Here is an 18,857-nt window from a genome sequence, read left to right as displayed (position 1 = left end):
AAAGATCCATTAGGCAATGCCATTTAATATGGATTAGAACAGAAGGATTGGGAACAGAGATTCGTGTTAGGATGGGACAGGAAAGAAAACTAGTATTTGTTGAAGTCCTACTGTGTGCTAGGAGCTTGGCTAATCAGTTTACATATGTCAACTCACCTCATTCTCACAGAAAATCTGTGGCTGTTTTATTCACGCCCCCATTTTTATATCTGGGACAACTCAGTTTCATCATAAATTCACACAATGGTGTTTAGTGTTGGAGATGTGATCATCAGAGTTTGAAAAGGAGATTTTGGGGTAACCACTACAAATACAAACCATAGAACTGGAAGGGATTTCCAAAGAAAAGATTATTATTGCAATAAAAAATAATGAAAATAACATGCTTTGGGTAAGAGAAATGCATTTAGTGGGTAAAAATAAGTAAAAGGGAACTAAAGGAGATGATGAGGGGGTTGGGAAGAGACTATGCATCAACAATAGTATAATACAGGTACAGAGGGAAAAAAGCCAAAGGGAAAAAGTTCCCCTTTAAGGGGCATAATTACTAGTAAGAAAGTTTCAGAAAGGTCAGAGAGCTTGAAGATCCAGGAAACGATTCTTGATATTGCAATTGGATGACTCTTGAGGAGTTTTTTCCTGTGCTCAAGGATATCATGTAGCAATGTGACAATCCAGATTTCTGTAGGGTAAACACAATAAAATATTTTTTTAAATTTCGTATTAAAAATCACTACTTGTTTAGCATGGCTCTGAGGAGTGTGCCATTCAATGGGCTTCACATACTAGCCAAATTTCTACTGGAAAAGAATAGCACTGCATTCATTTTTAGACATTCCTGATGGAAGGCCAGCTGTTGTCCATGGTGCTAAAAGAGTCATCTGGCATTATAATATCACAGCAATATGACCAGTATAGTTGGAGTGAATTAGGTGTTTCATTACATGCCTCTATTTGGGGGATTTATTTTTCATTGAAATGAGATTTTTCATATATATTTCCCATCTGGAAGGTTTTTTTTCAAACTCCCCAATGGTTAACATCTAGAAAGCAATTGCTTTTTTTTTTTTTTTTAAAGAGATACCTTGAAACATGAGTATAAGAACTCAGGAAATTGAGGAGAGGGAAAAACAGAAAATAGAAGACATACTGAAAAGGTTGTATAATTCTTTCCTTTTTTCAAAATATCTGAAACCATAAGCTCTACTAAATTCTACCCCTCCCAATAGCACTCTCAAAGTCAAAATAATTTAAACTATTTGTAATTTGGTCATTCTGTTGATGATTACAATTAAAAACTGAAATAGAAGAAGTAAAATACAGTTGCTATAAATAATCACAAACTATTAAAGTGGTTGATAATGGAGCCACAATTATATTTCTTTTATATTCCTCCCTAAAATGCATTTTAAGTCACCAGGAAAACAGGTAACGTGGCAATATTATTCCTGTAACATTCTTGATAAAGTCAACATAGCTACTACTCAAGAGCACATACTTAGGGAGAACTTGGGAGAGGTGCCAATGAATTTGCAAGTTTGCATTGGGTAAATCACCAAAATATTTTTTTCTGCTCAAATATTTAACAACTTGACTGATTGGAAGATCAAGATAATTAGGAAACAAAAGATCCAACTCTCATCATGAAATTGGTATTCAACAAAATGTAATCAGTGAGTCCGTGATGTGTCCATGATAAAGAAGGGTAAATTGAACTGACTATGACTAACTGAATGATGTATTCCTGGTTTATCCAGCAAAGGAGAAGATTTTAGGGAATGCTCTAACCATCCAACCATCCACAGTTGTTCAGCCAGTGCTGGGCACTGAGTATTTAGGATGCTGTGAGGGGCTATAGTAGGAAAAATCAGACATGGCTATTTAGAATGGTAAGTTCTTGATATTATAAATATTTAGATAAGCAATTACAATGGTAAGGTGGCATTTTATCAGAGTGCATATAGAGATAATGACCTAATTCTACAGGTTACTAGGAGACTTCTTTGGGAAGTGATGCCCACCCTAGGACCCAAAGACTACAGAAAATGGCAAAAGAAAGATTAAGAATATTTCAGGCAGAAAGCACACCATGTGTGTAGACATGGAGGGCACTGAGCTTCACATGTGTAAACATTTAAGACACAGAAAAATAAAAGCCACCGTAGCTGAGCGGCCGAGTGTGAGAGGTGGAGAAGTGTGAACTGACGCAAGAAGAGTAAGTTACTCATGACATGGCGGCTCTTCTCTGGCATATTCAGGATATTGGCCTTATTAAGGTATTAAGGGAACCACTGAAGGGTATGTCAGTCAAGGTTTGATCAGAGAAGCAGAATATTCATTCTAGAGACTTAAGCTTCTGCAACTGTGGGGGCTGGTTAAACAGTTTGTGTGAGGCTCTTGCTTCTGTGACTGTGGATGGAGCCTGAGGTCAGCAGGGCAGGTGGTTGGGAGGGAGCATGGGGATGAAAAGGAGGGAGCCAGAACCAACTGGAAACGATGGGGATGAGCTGCAATCCACAGGGACTGACTGGAAGTCGTCAGTCTCTCACGACTCCAGTCTTCAATTTTGACCACGGGCGTGTCTGGCAAGAGAAGCTGGCAGCCTTTGACCTGGCCAAACACACACCTGTCCCAAGAATGGAAGAAGTTAAAAGGGGAGATTCATGAGCTTGTAGGTCTAGCTATGACCCCGCGCCAACCAGGTGAGCCAACAGACAGCCGCAACATACATGAACAGTGTCTTAGCTGGGGTTCTTCAGAGAAACAGAACCAATAAGATGTATATGTACACATAGAAAGAGATTTGTTGTAGAAATTGGCCATGAGATTATTGAGGCTGACAAGGACCAAGATTTACGGTGAGCAAGCTGGAGACCAAGGGGAACTGCTGGTATAGTTTCAATCTGAAGGCTGGCAGGCGGGAGGAGATCCCTCTTACTAGAGGTAGGGTTAGCTGTGTTGCTCTATTCAGACCTTCAACTGGTGGTCTGAGATCCATCCACATGAGAGCGGGCTGTCTGCTTTACTCAGTCTACTGACTCAAATGTTAGTCTCACCCGGAAACACCCTCACAGACACTCCTAGCATAACGTTGGACCAAACATCTGGGCACTTCTTGCCCCAGCCAACCTGACGACACAAAATTAACCATCACAAGCTATAAGACCGCCTTGATGGGCCCTGTGATAATCTTACAAATATCAAATGAATACCAGTGCTCCTTCAATTCTGACTTCCAAACCATGCAAATTATGTCTCCTGGACCTGCTCATTCTGAAATATTTAGCAAAAAGTGTTCTAGAAAATGTAGTTCCAATTAAGTTGGTATAATATAAATCTACTATTAAAGGGTTGAAAAAGAAGTAAGTCATTATCAGAATGGAATGTAAGAAATAGCACCCTGCTGGCAGTGTGGAGAAAGGGTTAGAGTGGATCAACAGTGGATATCTTCAGCTTCTAGCAGGAGAAGGAATGAGGGTGGCGTTATGTAGTGGTAGCCTTATATAATGTAACATGGCAGAAACAGAGCCATAGTGAAGTGTTTCAGCCAGAGGTATTGGAGATAGGAAATGTCCCATCACTGAGAAGTATTCAAGCAGAGAAAAGATCCTCTCACAGATGCTTCAAGGTCATTTTTTAATTGCACGGATATTCAGGCTAAGTGATTGCTAAGCTGTTTTCTAACTCCTAGTCTGTGGTTCCTGTTCTTAATGCAATTTCAGATCTCACAAAAAGGTAAGGCTATTACACTGAATAACATAATATAAGATAGAATAATTTAAAGAGTCGGATTGCAGAATAAAAACATAGAATAAATAGGTGCCATGGAAAGTGAGAGTGCTGAGACAGGTATGTGAGAAGGAGTAGTTTCAGGAATTCAGTGGGGAGGTAAAATTAAAGTGGAGCATTAGAATATTGATAGGACCTTGTTAGGTAGAAATTCTGAAATGCAAATTCTGACCATGTCATCCTCCTGCTTAATTGCTTTAGGTACTCTTAGGGTAAAGTCCATAATCATTAACACAGTCTGTAAGGCCTCGATGAATATGGTCTCTACTCCACTATCTGCCTCAGCTTGTGCCACTCTCTATGTGGCATGCGCTGTGCTGACTTTCTCTTACTTTTTTGAAATTATCAAACTCTCTCCCACCTTACAGTTTTCCTACAAGCATCTGTGGTGGCCTGGAAGGCTCTTGATTTCACCCTTTAATTCATGTTTTAATCTCAAGTTATATCCTTTCTGAGACAGGCTGTCCCTGTGTACTCTCTCCTCACCTCTGAACTAGGTTAATCCCCCAATTACACAATCTTATTGCCACTTGGACCTCTGTCTTTCATCACATTGATTGTAATTGCAATTCCATGGTTATTTTTGAAATCATTAGTTTGTTTCTGACCCTACCACTAAACTGTAAGCCAAGGGAGGTCAAATGCTGCTACATCCTCGTTATACAGCGTGCCAGGGTTGTTAGGTATTTTTTGAATGAGTGAATGAAGGAAGAAGAGAGACTTTTCAAATAGCTAAATCCAGGAATCTGTATCATTAAAGATTAGTCATTTAACTGACAGGGCAAGGTGATATCAGCTTTTGGTGTTAAAAACATCATTATCTTGTACCATTTCCAGCTTTTTCCCTATTGAAGCCAAAATAATTTTTATGTTGGATCTGCCAAGCATGGTCCAAACATATGCAGTATCAGAATCAACTGAGCACATCCCTCGGCATTTCATATCTTCCTTGGATTGCCCAGGAATAGTTCATCATTTTCCTGCTCTCGTAGTTGAATATTGCTTTGCAAACATCTGCTCTGAGTCCAAATTCCTAGGGAAACAGGATATAAGACAACATTGTGTCTCTATTTCTGTGTTTATCTCATTTCCTCTCCAAAGACTTTTCCCCTTGAGTTCCTATGAAGCTAAGAACTTTCTGCAAATCGTCGTCTGGGAGTTAGTTGCAGAAGGAGTTCAGGGGAAAAAAATCTCCTGTCTGGGGTGTTGAGCATTTGGCCTAATCCCAAGTACTTATGCTGTCTCTGAAAGAAATAAGGGATGCATTCTGGATCTCTTTGGTTTAATTTGAAGAAAGAGAATCGGAGTAAATCGAGCAATTAGCTGGTGAATAGAAATGTCTGTTTGAGTTTTGCAGTTTATAATTCCTCTTTCAGGTAAATGAAAATATAGCATGGACAAAGAACAAAGTAGGGAGCTTTTGACTCTGCATGGGGGAGGCAAGGAAGGCTTTGCAGAAAAGGTACCATTTGAGATAGATCTTGAAAGATGAGGAGTTTGTCATATGGTGGAGGAGAAAAGGTATTCCCTTCAGAAGGAAAAAAAAATTATGGTAAGAAAGAGGACATTGGGGTGTGCAGAATGGATAGAGTGAAGTTAAAGGGATAATAAAAGCAGTCCATAAGACATGTACATTTTCTATTATGATTCCTGCACTGAAGAGGTGAAGACAATTTCTAGTCATTGAATTATTTGTGTTTCTTTTGTCAGAAGCGCGGCACAATCTGAGCCCATCTGGACCTCTCTTCTCTACCCCCAGGAAGGATGGAGCACCTGGCTTTGGAACATCATCCTTTCTCTCTCCTTACCTCCAAGTTTGACTCATTCTCTGATTATTCAGAATCGGAGTCTTCCAGCATCTTTCCAGCACGGCAAGATCAATTTTGCGTTTGTCCTTTTTATTATGTGATCACATCGACTATTGCAAGAGTAAAGAAACATTATTGATCCCTTTATGTTGACATTGTATCAGGAAAGTTTGCTGGGCTCTTTTGTCATTACTTCTGGTGGCTATACTACTAAATATTTTGAATTTTTCATGTAAATTATGATAATTTTGTGAGAAATTATATTGTCTGAGTAATGGCAAACAGTTATGTAGAACTTTCATGTTCTAAGCATTTTATAGATAGTAACTCATTTAATCTTCACAAAAATTCCATCACTCAGTACTATTCTTACCATCATCATCAAAATCTCAATTTTATAGGTGGAGCAACTGGGACGTAGAGATTAAGAAACTTGCTGGGGATTGCTCAGATAGTAAGTTAGAAACCCAAGGTTTAAACCCAAGCATAACTTCATTATCCATTCTCTTTGCCACTAAGCCACCATGTCTCTATGTTACTATTTTGTCTCCTCCTTTCCAACATTATTTTTCTTATATTGTTGCATTGGTTAACATTTAATAGTGTTAAATACTAGGGATATACCTAGTTTTAAGGATAATTCTTACAAAGTTCCATCATTAAATATGCTGTTCACTCTCCTAGTAGGACTTGCATGCATGCTAAGATTTTCCTTGAAAAATCAAAACAAAACAAGACAGTGTTTTTAGTGAAATCAGATTCACACAGGAACTACCATAGTTAAATCCACTTCCTATACATTTCATGTAAAATACATGTTCTTCTATGCTTTCTTTTATATTAAGTGAATATTTTCTATCATAGCATTTTAATTCCTTTAATTTTTAACTGTATATTTTTGTTATTTTCTTACTGTTTTCTCTAGGGTTTACCATACATGATGGCTGTCCAGAAAGTATCTAGCCATTGTTAATATAATGAGAATGGTTACATGGCTAGATACTTTCTAAATAGCCTCTGTATCTCTTATAGATGGCCTATTTTTTAAATCCCTTTCTTTGTTTAATATTCTTTTACAACTAGAAACAGCAGGTCTGCTTATCACACAATCACAAGTGCCGAAATGTAACTGAGATTCACTCTATGTGCAAAATCATCCTGATTTTGATGAAGAAGCCAATCACCTGAATTTATGAGGTATAAAATTCCACCTTTTAGGTTGAACCTTTAGGTCTTGCCTGAAATCTTTGACTAGCCCAGGAGATCCAACGTCAGTATTACAATAATCCTGTGGTTGATACAGTAAAAAGTTCCTTATTTTTCACTTTGGTAACTCAGAATTTGTTATTTCCTTACACCCTCTATGAGTAAAAAGATTTGCTAAGCAAATGTGTAAAGAAGGTGGCAAGGGAGAGAGTTTACCTACTTACATAAACCAATAGCTTTGAAGAAACTGAGTACATTAAGAAACTGAGAAAGTAAGCGGATGCTCTTTATTAAAAATGAGCCTTATCTATCCATTGAAACAGACTTGGGGCTGGGGAGGCTATCTTCTCAGTGATCCTGTGAGGGCCTTCTTTAATGCCACCTCCTCAGTGAAAACTGGGTTTCTCCCAGAGAAAACTGGGTTCAAACCCTGTTGCTCCTCGATAATTGAGTGAGTTTGCATGAGTAAGTCACTGAAGCCCTTGTTATTCTAAGCATAGTCCTCAGACCATCAGCATCATCTGGAAGTTTATTAGAGATCCTGAACCTCAGGTCCTTCCCAGACCTATTGCATTTTAAAAAGTTCCTCAGGTGATCCATTTGCACATTGAAGTTTGAGAGGCCATGACTTAAACTCTCTAATCCTTAGATTCTCATAGGGGGTTGAGATAATTAAATGGTGGCAGTTATGTATAGCACTTAGACCAGAGGCTGATACAGAGAGGGTTCTCCAAAAGTGGTGGTTTTTATAATTACTGCCACTATTAATGCTTCTGTTGTGGGATTGCTCTCAGTCCTCATGCTCCCCAGGCCCCATCACCCGGAGGCATGCTGGGTCTTGACTCTGTGGGTTGAAACCTTGCCCAGACAAAGGCGAGGGGATCTACAGCCTTCTCTGAGCCTGTTTTCTGGTCTGTAAAATGGGGTGAGCATTCCCACTGCGAGGGAATTAAGGCTGCTGTGAGGATTAAATAAGATAACGTTCAACATGGTTTCCAGATGCCAGTTGCTGTGCTCAGCACTTTACATCCATTCTTAATTACATCTCCGTAAATCTTCACATCACTCCTGTGCAGTGGGAAAATGCTCAGAGAGGTGACAGCATGTGTTCAAGGAAACACAGCTAGCAAGTGGCAGCACTTTGTACTCCAATTTGGAGCAAGTCTGAATCCTATACTTTTAACAACTTGGTTCTGGGCATTTCCTGCAGCATGAAAATTGCGATGCCCCTCATCCAGATGTCTTATAAATCATCAGGTGTCTCCTGCCACAAGAAATTATCTACCACAACTGAGTGGTGGGCTTTGACTTCCCACCCTGTTGTGCCTACTCCAGCTGGAGGCAGCTATTTTGCTTCCCTGCCTGCTTGGCTAACACACTCTGACCAACCCAATTCCCTCCATTATCCCCCCCTTTTTTTTTCCTCTAAGGGCTCAGATGGCCAGATTCAGAGTCAGTTGCTACAGAGAGTCAGGTGTGACCGCTCTTGTTAAGGAGCCAAAGCCTGAGCTAATTATAGTAATTAAAGCTTCCTATTTACATAACACTTCTCAGGCAGAAAGAACACACAGCTCTTTTCCAGAGCCCTGTAGAAGAAGCTGCCCAGCTCCCCACGCTGCTGGGCTGCTGCTTCCCTGGAGACCTGGAGCAGAGGCTTGGAAGTAGCATATGTCTCTGCCACCCTGGACCACCTCAGATGCAGAAAAAGAGGAAGCACTGCTGAGCCAGGTAAGTGTCAGGCAGGCCTCCAAAGTACCTAGAAAGTCGGTTCCTTGAAGAGCCCAACAAGCCCACAGCCTGAACCTACTCACTCCCGTGTTATTTAGCAGCCCTTATATAATAAGTGTCTTGCGTTACAAGGACAAACTTTTATCAAGTGTTTATTATTGTCATATATCTTACATCCACAATTCTTTAACCTTCGTGAGAGCCCGATGAGGTCATGGCTACTATCCCCATTGTACACATAAGGAAAATCAGCCTCAGAGAAGATAGAAAAGTTGATCAGTGTCATACAGCTTAAGTGAGTGGTATAGTTGATTTTTCCACCCAAAAATATGTGGAATTTCAAAACCCATGAGCTGTCCATCACATCATGCTGCCTTTTTCAAGAAGTTCACTCATTACCGATCACTTTCACCATTACTTCCTGTTTATAACCTTGTGATGTGGATGGGCATTGTCTCCATTTTGCAGATTAAACACTTCCACATGTGCACATGCACACACATGCACACACACACACACACACAGACTCAGAGAGGCATCACATCTTTTCCCTGTCCATTCAAACCTCTAGAGAGTAGCAGGCACTGCTTCCAAGTCAGGATGTCTCCACCATGGCTTGCTGCTTCCTTTGGTCTAGCTTCTTATCCAATTAGTATGGTCTTTAGAAAAAAATCAATGAACGGTTAGTGATGCCTTTAATAGATATTGAGTGAATACAAATCTGGTGTTATTTTTCACAGAAGTGATACTTTAATTATCTATTCCCCTCCCAGTAACACCGGCTAATGTACGTGGAACCCCCATTATCTGATTCCTGGGATAGGGGTCAGCCCATGGTAATCTCTAACTCATCAGAGAAGTTATTTCTACTCTGTCATGAGTGGATCACTACCTGTTGGCATCATCCTCTTTCTTCTGAAACCTTCCAGATCTCACTGGAGCTCCCTCTGTTGAATTCTGGAATTCTGGTGATGTTTCTCTTGGGGGTGTCTTCCAGAAAGCTTCATATTTGATACTGTGAGGGTCTACCCCTGATAAAACAGCCTACTATGGTAGGAGGGAAATATGGAGTCATCACACACTTCAGACTGCGGTAGGTGAACCACAGCCTGCCTGCCAAATCCAGCTGCCACCTGTTTCTGTAACTGAAGTTTTATCAGAACACAGCCATGATCATTCACTTATGCATTGTTGGTAGCTGCTTTCACACCACTATGGCAGAGTCGAGTAAATGCAACAGGGGCTGTTTTGCATGCAAAGCCCAAGACATTTACTATCTGAAACTTTGCAGAGAAAGTTTGCTGGTCACTGCTTTAGATGATCTCTGTAATTGCCTCGTTCCCTTGGTCACTCAAACCCCCTTCTCTGAAATGTTCTCAATCTTTTCCTTATGGAAGGAAAGTACCACATTTTATCTGCAATCCAATTCTACCTATATTTGCTGTCTCAATTCTACCTATATTTGCATGTTGATTCCCTCACCTAAATAAAAGAGAAAGAAACCAAGGAGGAGCTTGAATTTGCCCGTACTTCTCATTTTCCTTCTCTTCGCAAAGATTCTGGCTTGGTAAAAGAAGACATGTGAGCAATCAAACACAAACTGCCTCTGGAACAAAATTTCAGATCCCTCATGGGGTGGCATCTGAGAGCTGCTCCTCTCTCTGTCTTTTCTTTACCAGTGATACCAGTTTCTCCCCACAGTTAGGTTGCCATTTTCTGTCTGTTTGTCTCTTGACACAAGTGCTGTCTGATGGGGAATGGATCCTGTAAAGATCAGGGGAGTTTGTCGGCAACCATGATTTTTTTTTTTTTAAACACAAAACCTTGGGCAAGGGGCAGGGAGACTTGCTGTAAATCCTGTCCAAAAAAATGCTTTATAGAGTCCACCTGTCCACAACGGATAAATCAATTGCTCTAAATTAAATTCTCTAAACCTGAAAGGCCTGGGTCTGGTACTGGATTTATTCAGACTCTAGGAAAACAGTAATTTTCTAAGTCAACATTCTGACCCCACTTGAGTCAGCTACCGATAATGATAAAGCCTTTGCTCACCACTTGCAGCTCCCTTTGAAGGAGTGAGACACGCATCCCAGGGAGAAAAGTGCCCAAGTCTGAGAGACGGAAACTAATCAAGATGTGTCAGCCCAGGCAGTAGGCATGCTGTGTCCCAGGCAGCCTCTGCCTGGTTCAGAGGCTGCTGACCCCTGTCCGGCTGAGCATGCCACAGCCAGGGAGCTGCGGCTGCCCCTGCTCACTCCTCTGCTCATCAGTGCTGATGGGTCATTAATTAAGCCTCCTTTCTTCACCCTCCCGCTGGGTTCCAGGGCAAGATTGTTTGTCCTGTGGATCCCCTTGTGTCCTGCTGTTCATTCTTTCCCTGAACTTCCCACAGTCTGGGATTTGAGATAGGTGTGACAGCAACATCCAATGCACACTCTTAGCTGTGACTCGAGAGGTAAACTTTGACAGGAGTGGCCATCCATGTGGAATCATTTGAGCCTCCTAAATGCCCCCACCTCCCACACACATCCACTTTTCCCAGCTTAGAGTCACAGCTTGGCTAGTAGATTTTATGTCTGAGAGTCTATTTCTAAAACTGGAGAGGGGCTTTCAAAATCACATGGCTTGAGTCCCTTCCTATCCTTAACTCTGAGCACCGAGTTCACACAGCTAGTCAATGGTGGAACCGTTTGTCTCTTTTTTCATATTTCTCTCTTTATCCCAGTAAGCTTAAGTGTAACTGCTCCCCCAAGACTGTGACTGTTTTAGTGTAGGGATCTTGAAGAGTGAAAGGCTTTCACAGTGATGGGGAATCAAACACTGTGGGGAATGTTTAAGACCATCTGTGGCCACGCTCCTGCAGCTGGGAGATGTGCTCCCAGCAGGAATCCATGTGGTGCCCCAGGAAGGAGTGGAGCCATGGGACATGCATCTTACCCTTGGGGCTTCTGGGAGCTGCAGTGAGATCTGCAAGGTTTTTATATTTTTAAGGCTCTTCCTCTTCAAGCCATTCTAGTCTCCCATCCTCTGATCCAAGTAGTTCTAAGGACTGATGAATTTCCTTTAAGAACCTCTCTTGTGATGAGGTCTCACCTACTCCTTTGCACAAATTTGCCACTCTATTGCAACTAAAATCTGAGGTTCCCTGGAACTTGAACTCCAAGACGAAACAGTTTTGCTGGTTCCTCCTCCCCCATCTTTATAGATGCTGACCACTACTTCCTGACACGTCAGTTTTACTCAGTGCTTTGGGAAGAAAAAAAAAATTTAAGTAATTTAACTTATGTGCAATTTCAGATATTTATGTATTCAAACAGAGATATAATATTGAGAAGACTGCAAGAATTTTTACCATAAATAAAACATGTGACTTCAAAGAAGTGTCTGTTTGTGGCAGGCCACTTTGTTCACTAACCCTCTCCCCAGATACCCAGGAGTAAGCTTTCAGTTATTCTCTGCAGTTCAGCTGCCCTTTAAAAGAAAAGTGAAACTTTGAACTGATTTAATCATTCTGTTTACAAGTGAGGAAACACAGCCTTGGCGTTTAGATGACTTGTCTGGGAAGCTGCATGGGATATGGGGAGAGCACAGCGTTGGGACCCAGAAGATTTGCTTTTAATTTGTTTCCTTTTCTACTGTGTGACTTTGGGCAAAGTTTTTAACTCCTTCCAGATAGTTTCTGCAACTGCAAAATGACTTTAGATAAGGTTGTATAGCTATTAAGATATTGCATGTAAAATATCCAACACTTAGAAGTGACCCAGTATGTGCTAGTTACCTTTCCAATGTGGCAGAGATGAGACTATAACTGAGTTCTTTAACTGCCTTTTCAATAAGTCAATTCACTGGATTCATTTTTCTGTATTTTTATACATTACTGCTTATTCTCACATTTAGTTCTTATTGATTATTAGGCGTGGTGGAGCTTCTATTTTTATTTATCCTGTAAACTAACTCCCTCCCACCTCTTAACAATTCTGCTGCTGGTAAATTTCCACTCATTCATCCTTTAAATCGTAGCTCAAATTCTAACTTCTTCACAACATGTACCCCCTCTTCCTCCCCAGCCCCAATTCCCTATCATCACCACCTTCTCAGAGCACATTGTAAGTTTATCTGTTTTGACGCTTCTATGTTGTGTTGTAACAGTCTGTTTATGGATCTACTTCCCACCTGACCATGAGCTCGCTCAGAGCAGGGACTGTACCCACTCCCCTTCTGAATTCCCAGTCCCTAGTATAGTGTTTGATGTGTGTGGCTGCTCCATAAACAGACGAATGCATGAATCAATACATTGGTGGAGTTTATCACTTTGCCCTCCTCCCATTAAAGGAGAAGAAATTAAAGTCTTATATACTCTCGGTGTCCAAGATAAAGTGGACCCTTAACAATAGCAGAAAATCTGGGACTAAAAATGAGTGTGCCTATGACCAGTCTCCCTGCCACCTTAGCTCCAGCCCCACTGTTTCCATGACCCATTCAGTCCCAAGTTCATTTCTATCCTTATCACACACTGACCTTCAAGGTTGTGGTTCCCCTTCTGTATCCCTTCCATGTAACCCGCCCACCCGCTAGTTCACCTCCCCTGCAATTAGCACCGCAGACTCTGTCTCAGAATGCCAGGCCAGGACCTGGAGTAATTGCCGCTCGAGATTCCTCCTGACACAAATGTTGACATTCTGTTGGCATAACTTGCAATAATGTATGCAGATTGCATCCTTCCAGGGCCATAATTATTACTTCTCGGCAAGAGATAGTCAGGTTATTCCCTGGCTTGATTTCTAGGAGCCAATTTCACTTTCAGAGCCAGCTTGTTTAGAGAAATGAGAAGGAAAAGGAGAGAGGAGACATTCAAATGCACCCCAGGGAGCAAAGATGCAAGGTGGCCAGATCTGGGCAGTAGAAGGTAGCTGGATAGCAGTGGACTGGGAGTCAGGGGTCCTGGGTGACTCTGCTACCAACTTTCTGTACCCTTTGTAACATCTGAAGCTGGGGCCCAGAATATGTGTTTTATAAAATCCTCAGATTATTCTTAAACACAGTAAAGACTCTCAGAAGTTCAAGGCCCGCTCAACCTCTCACTTCACCCCCATGAATAAGGAGCTCTGTTATGGGTTGAAGGCAGAAAAGCATAGGGACATAGAGTTGGCTCACAGTGCTAATGTAGACTGTTTTATAGGAGGAGAAAAAAAAATAGAAGCTATTAGTTTTCATTGTTTACTTTCTATCCTGTCACTGGAAAAATGTATTATCATGTGATGGAAAATATTATCACCTCTTGACCTTTCCGTGTTCCAATTAAATCACCAACTCTTGACATCTTTAGGAGAAAGAAGTCTCAACTCCTGTACTCTGTAATTAGCAATAGGCCCATGTTATACATTAAAATTAAAAAAAATTGAAATATATCCCAATACTCTAAGAAGGTATATCAGCATGTCAAGTTGTTTTCCGCCTATTTTATGACTTTTTAAATTAATATGTCCTAGAATTGGAATTTATTTATTCTATTTGATCTTGCCTTGGGATTCACTGAGATCTCAATATCTTTTTATAATTTCATTGTACTTTGTTATCTTTTTCTTTATGCGAGAGAAGGTTTACGATGAGGTCTAGCTTGATATCTGGCATATTTTAGGTGTTCAAATATAAAACAATTAGTTGAAATCTAGTAAAACCTTAGCAGCCATTGGTTAAAGGATGAGACTGTTCTGCATTCCTGAATTTGCATCTTATCTTCAGGCCTCAGAGGAAACAATCTGTGTAGGTAATGATGGCCAAACTCTGAATTATTCCCAGAGAAAGGGATCATTTTTACCTATTTGTGCTTTCCCCCTCGGGTCTTTGGAGAAAAAAAGTGGTGTTAGGGAAGTGATAATGACAAACAGCACCTGGCCTGGATCCCCATTCTGGAGAAAATTGTTCCCAGCTGAATGTTCAGGCCACTCTAGTCCAATAAAGACTCATCGTTTCACCCATAATGTGTGTGTTTTTTCCCAAATGGGGACTGAGGGATAGAAGTACATCAAGTGTTCTCTTATCCCTTCCCTTTCTTCTCATTTTGCAGAAACTTTACCACATCATAAATTCTGCAGGATGTCTCCCATGGGGCCTCTTCTTCTCTTCCCACCTCTATCTTCACTCCAGCCTCCTGGATTTCTGGCTGCTACTGCTACAGATCTATTGTCCAAATATGTAAGGCAGCAGGGCCAGAAGCCCTCACTAAAGCTGATCCTTAATTTGTTTGATGCTCTGATTCCAGATGCAGCCAGACCCATTGAGAGATGACGGTTCATTTGGTGCATCAGCCACTCTATAATGAAGTGAGAATCTGTAGAGTCACGTGGCTACCTGGACAAAGAACAAGGAATAGAGAGCGCCTTCCTCCATCCCCTCAGTCTTAGCTCTCTCAATGACATGGAGATGGAACCAAAGGGTCCAAACACCTCCCTTCTTAGAATTATGTACATCGTACTTCCAGAAATGGATATTTTCACCATCCTATCCTCTAACCATGTCAGCTCCACACTCAGAAACAGCTGGCAGCTCCCCATACCACCATCCAGAAAATAAAATCTGCACTGCCAAGCATAAGCTATAAGAACCTTCATGTCTGACTGTGACTTTTATTCCATACTCATTTGCCTTTAACTTCCATCTGACTCCCTACATTACAGTCAAATCAGACTCCTTTCATACAGTAACATGTGCCCTTTGCATTCTCAACCACATGCCTTTGCTAACCTAATTTCCTCAACCCAGAATGCCCTCCCTCGACCTTACCATTTCAGTCTATCAAAATCCTACATAAAAGACTCAGGAAAATGTCATGTCCTCACTATAAAACATTCTTATTTCCTCTAATAGAAAGTAATTCCCTGTTATTATTTTTCCTCCTGTCTTATTCAACCTGCACTTGGAGCTGTGTAATTGTGTTTCTTAAAAGTCTTCCCTTACGGGATTGTAAATTCCTTGAACAGAATCACTTCTTATGTATCTCTTTCTTCCATGGTGTCTAACATGCAATCTTGCATATTTCAGTTGTTCAGGAAATATTTAAATTGAATACCATTCTCTACTATTCTCAAGACCTATTCTGTATGATAGGCCATTCCAGTCACTACTCCATGGACTAACTCTAAAAGAATATATATTTTTCTTTAGGGTCACCACGTTGGAGGTTTGAAATACCTTCAAAATCTTTCTAATTTTAACATAATAACTTAGTACAGATCACCAAATTCTTCTGAACTTTTTTGGCAGATTCAAACTGAAGTATCCTGTAGGAGTTTTGCACCTCATTTTTCACCATCTTTGTGTGTGCTCATGTTTGTGACCTATTACGCTGCTATCTAATGGTTGAAATGTAAGGCAGCACATGAGGCCTTTTAATTTATCCTCTGGCCTCTAGCCTAACCAGCAGCTAAGCCATCCCTGAGAAATGGCCCAGTCATGTTCACCTTCCAGAGCTTAAGCTGCACCATCATCCTCCCCTTTCCTGCCCATCCCCATAAGTAGATAATAACATCAAACATACTTTATCAGAATAAAAAACGTCCCTAGAATCTCACTTTTTAGAAATTCATTCATTCATTCTTACATTCAATAAATACTAATTAAACACATACCATTTGATTATTAAGTAGTTATTCTACCTTACATTCTCCTGCATAAACCCATTTGGTGTCTTTCACTTGTCCACAGGATAACATTAAAATTTCTTATCTTGTCATATCTCCAGTCACAAATACATTGTCTCCTCTGTAATCCACTGTGGACCACTCTCTGTTTTCATGTTTTTCTTGCCTGTGAGCTAATGCATCTGACATTTCCTATTCCCCAAATTTCCTCACCCTATATCTTTCCACTCTCACCATTCTTATGGCTGATTCATACACTTTTTGCTTCAAATTTTATGACAAGTCCTCCTTTTCTGTGTTTCTACACAGAAAATTGAATTGTATCCCAGATATTTTCATCATAACACTTAATGACACCATATTATAATTTCTGTTTACTTGCTTTTGTATCCCATTAGATTATGAGATTCCTGAGGCTAGTAGTCACATTTTATTTTTCTTGGTATTCTTAAATTGAGTACCATACCTGTAAATAGTAGGTGCTCAAAATATTTATTTAACAGATGGATAGATGGTTTCAGTGCTATTCTAACAAAAACAAATATGATAAATCATATCCCCTGCTTCAGGAAGTTCACATCTAGTGGGAGAGACGAATGTAAACAGAATAATTTTAATACATTGTAGTAATTGCTACAATGGAGCCTGAACAAATGGAGGGCCAGCATGTACCTGGCAACTTCACAGGAAGGGGGTGGAGAATGGTGAGTGGGTTGTGTTCTAGCTCAGGGTGAGGATTCAGCACCACGAACAGCGGCACTGCCTTCTTTAATGGAAGTCTGCAGTAGAGCCCTGGTTCCTATCACAGTTTGTGTTGTGCATTGATCCACATATACTGTTTTTATTCCTGTAACCCAAGTCTCCTTACGAGGTCATCTATAGTTTTTACAATAATATTTCTACACTTAAGAATAGAATGCTTGTCTCTGAATGGATGGACCTGCCACTTTCTAGTTGCCTGGTTGTATTCTTAGTTATCCCCCTCCCACAGGGTCACACAGAGTGAGCCCTTCCAATTCACCTTGGCTTGAGAATTTGTTGTGGCATTTGGGCATTGTGTGACGTCCACCTGGTTGTATCTCTCCACTGTTGACATCAGTTCTCTAAGCTCTTGAATGGCCTTAGGAGAAGGTCTTGGGAAAGAGATTAATCACTGAGGTTATAGCCAGAGTTTTTAAATCATGGCTTGAATTCATGTCCCTGAGACCACCATGTCACTGAGGCATGATGTGATGAACAACTCATGGTCATAAAATGGGATCCCAAAGGCACCCCATATCTTGGTGACTTTAAAAATATTATTCTTGTAGAAATAAAAAAAGTCAGTGTTTTCAGTGTCACCATCCTGGTCATGGATTTAGCATCTCCAGAACATTTTATATTTCAGGGTCTATACAGGAAGTTCAAAAGACAAAGATACCCAGTGTTTCTTAAAAGTCTTCCCTTATGGGATTGTAAATTCCTTGAACACAATCACTTCTTATGTGATCTTAGAGATCACATATGAAGTGAAGATACTTATGTGGTATCTTAGAGAAGGACACACACACACACACACACATATATTTATACAGATAGAAGGATACATGTATATTTAACATTTATTATTAAAATATAATGACTTAAAATATAATGTATTTATGACAATTGTGGGTAGTTCCTAGGACATCATACAGCATGTGCCATTTTTATGTATAGGAGTACATGTTTGCAGAAAAGTCTCTCTGGGAAGTGAATGCAGGGCTGAATCTTAAGGTATAAAACATTATGCAGGTGAAGAGGAGGCAAGAGTTTCTCTGTGAGGCAGGAAGTACAAAAGAAAAGAGACAGAAGAAGGGAGAAGTGAGGTGTATGTTTATGGGTATGTGTGTGGGTGTGTGTGCATAAAATACAAGGAGATATGTGATATTGGACAGTACAATATGAATCAAGAGATGGCACAAAATGAACCTGAAGAGGACGCTAGGAGCCAGTTAATGAAGGGTCTTTAAAATAAAGCTAATTAGTTTGTAATTTATACCAAGGGTAATGAGAAGCCACTCAAGGGTTGTAAGCACAGGGCACCTGGCCAGATTTATTTCATAAAGGTAACTAAAGGGTGAGCCTAGTGCTAAGTCCATGTCCCTTTCTTCCTCCTGTGCCTCTTAAAAGCCATATTTCCCCAGAATTGATATAATCTCTCCTACATCTAGTCCCTAAATCCCCACGGTAGTTCTCCCCCTTTCTGCGTAGAGAGGGAGAACAGCTGGTCACCATCCCACTTGAAAACTATTCTTGAGATGTTTCCCAAAATGTGCTATATGTCTCATTCAAATTGGATTTATTCTCGTTTCCACAAGCAGTGCCCTAGTTAGCTGTTCCATCAGAGGTTCCTTGATAGATGCATTACAGTCTCAGGAACTTGGGATACATTAGATGGTGAAATGTATAGGATCACTTTTTCCTGAAGAACTAAATGCAATCATCCCTCCAACTAATCAATCAAAATCGTCCCCATGATTGACTCTTTAAATTCTTATATAACCAATGTAATTTGTTTATTTTACAGGAAACTTTCTCAGGATCCATATAAAATAGCTTCTCGGGGAAGGCAAAATGGGGATATTATACTCATTTAACAAATGAAGAAGAGAGATGTACAAGGTACTTGGGACCCCAGAAAGAAGGCTAGAGTAAGAAGCGGGTA

The 18,857-nt window shown here is 40.4% G+C and overlaps 1 long non-coding RNA gene across 1 annotated transcript; it reads left to right on the top strand.

The window, feature by feature from the left end:
• The first annotated feature begins 8,374 nt into the window (after nucleotides 1-8,374).
• LOC142874377 (uncharacterized) lies at nucleotides 8,375-15,135 on the top strand. Its single transcript, XR_012922199.1, has 2 exons — nucleotides 8,375-8,531; nucleotides 14,599-15,135. It is a non-coding gene; the product is annotated as an uncharacterized LOC142874377 (long non-coding RNA).
• The last annotated feature ends 3,722 nt before the right edge of the window (nucleotides 15,136-18,857 follow it).

This window comes from Microcebus murinus, chromosome 12, assembly GCF_040939455.1.
Source record: "Microcebus murinus isolate Inina chromosome 12, M.murinus_Inina_mat1.0, whole genome shotgun sequence".
NCBI classification, from domain to species: domain Eukaryota; kingdom Metazoa; phylum Chordata; class Mammalia; order Primates; family Cheirogaleidae; genus Microcebus; species Microcebus murinus.
This window is presented reverse-complemented; position numbering and strand designations above follow the sequence as displayed.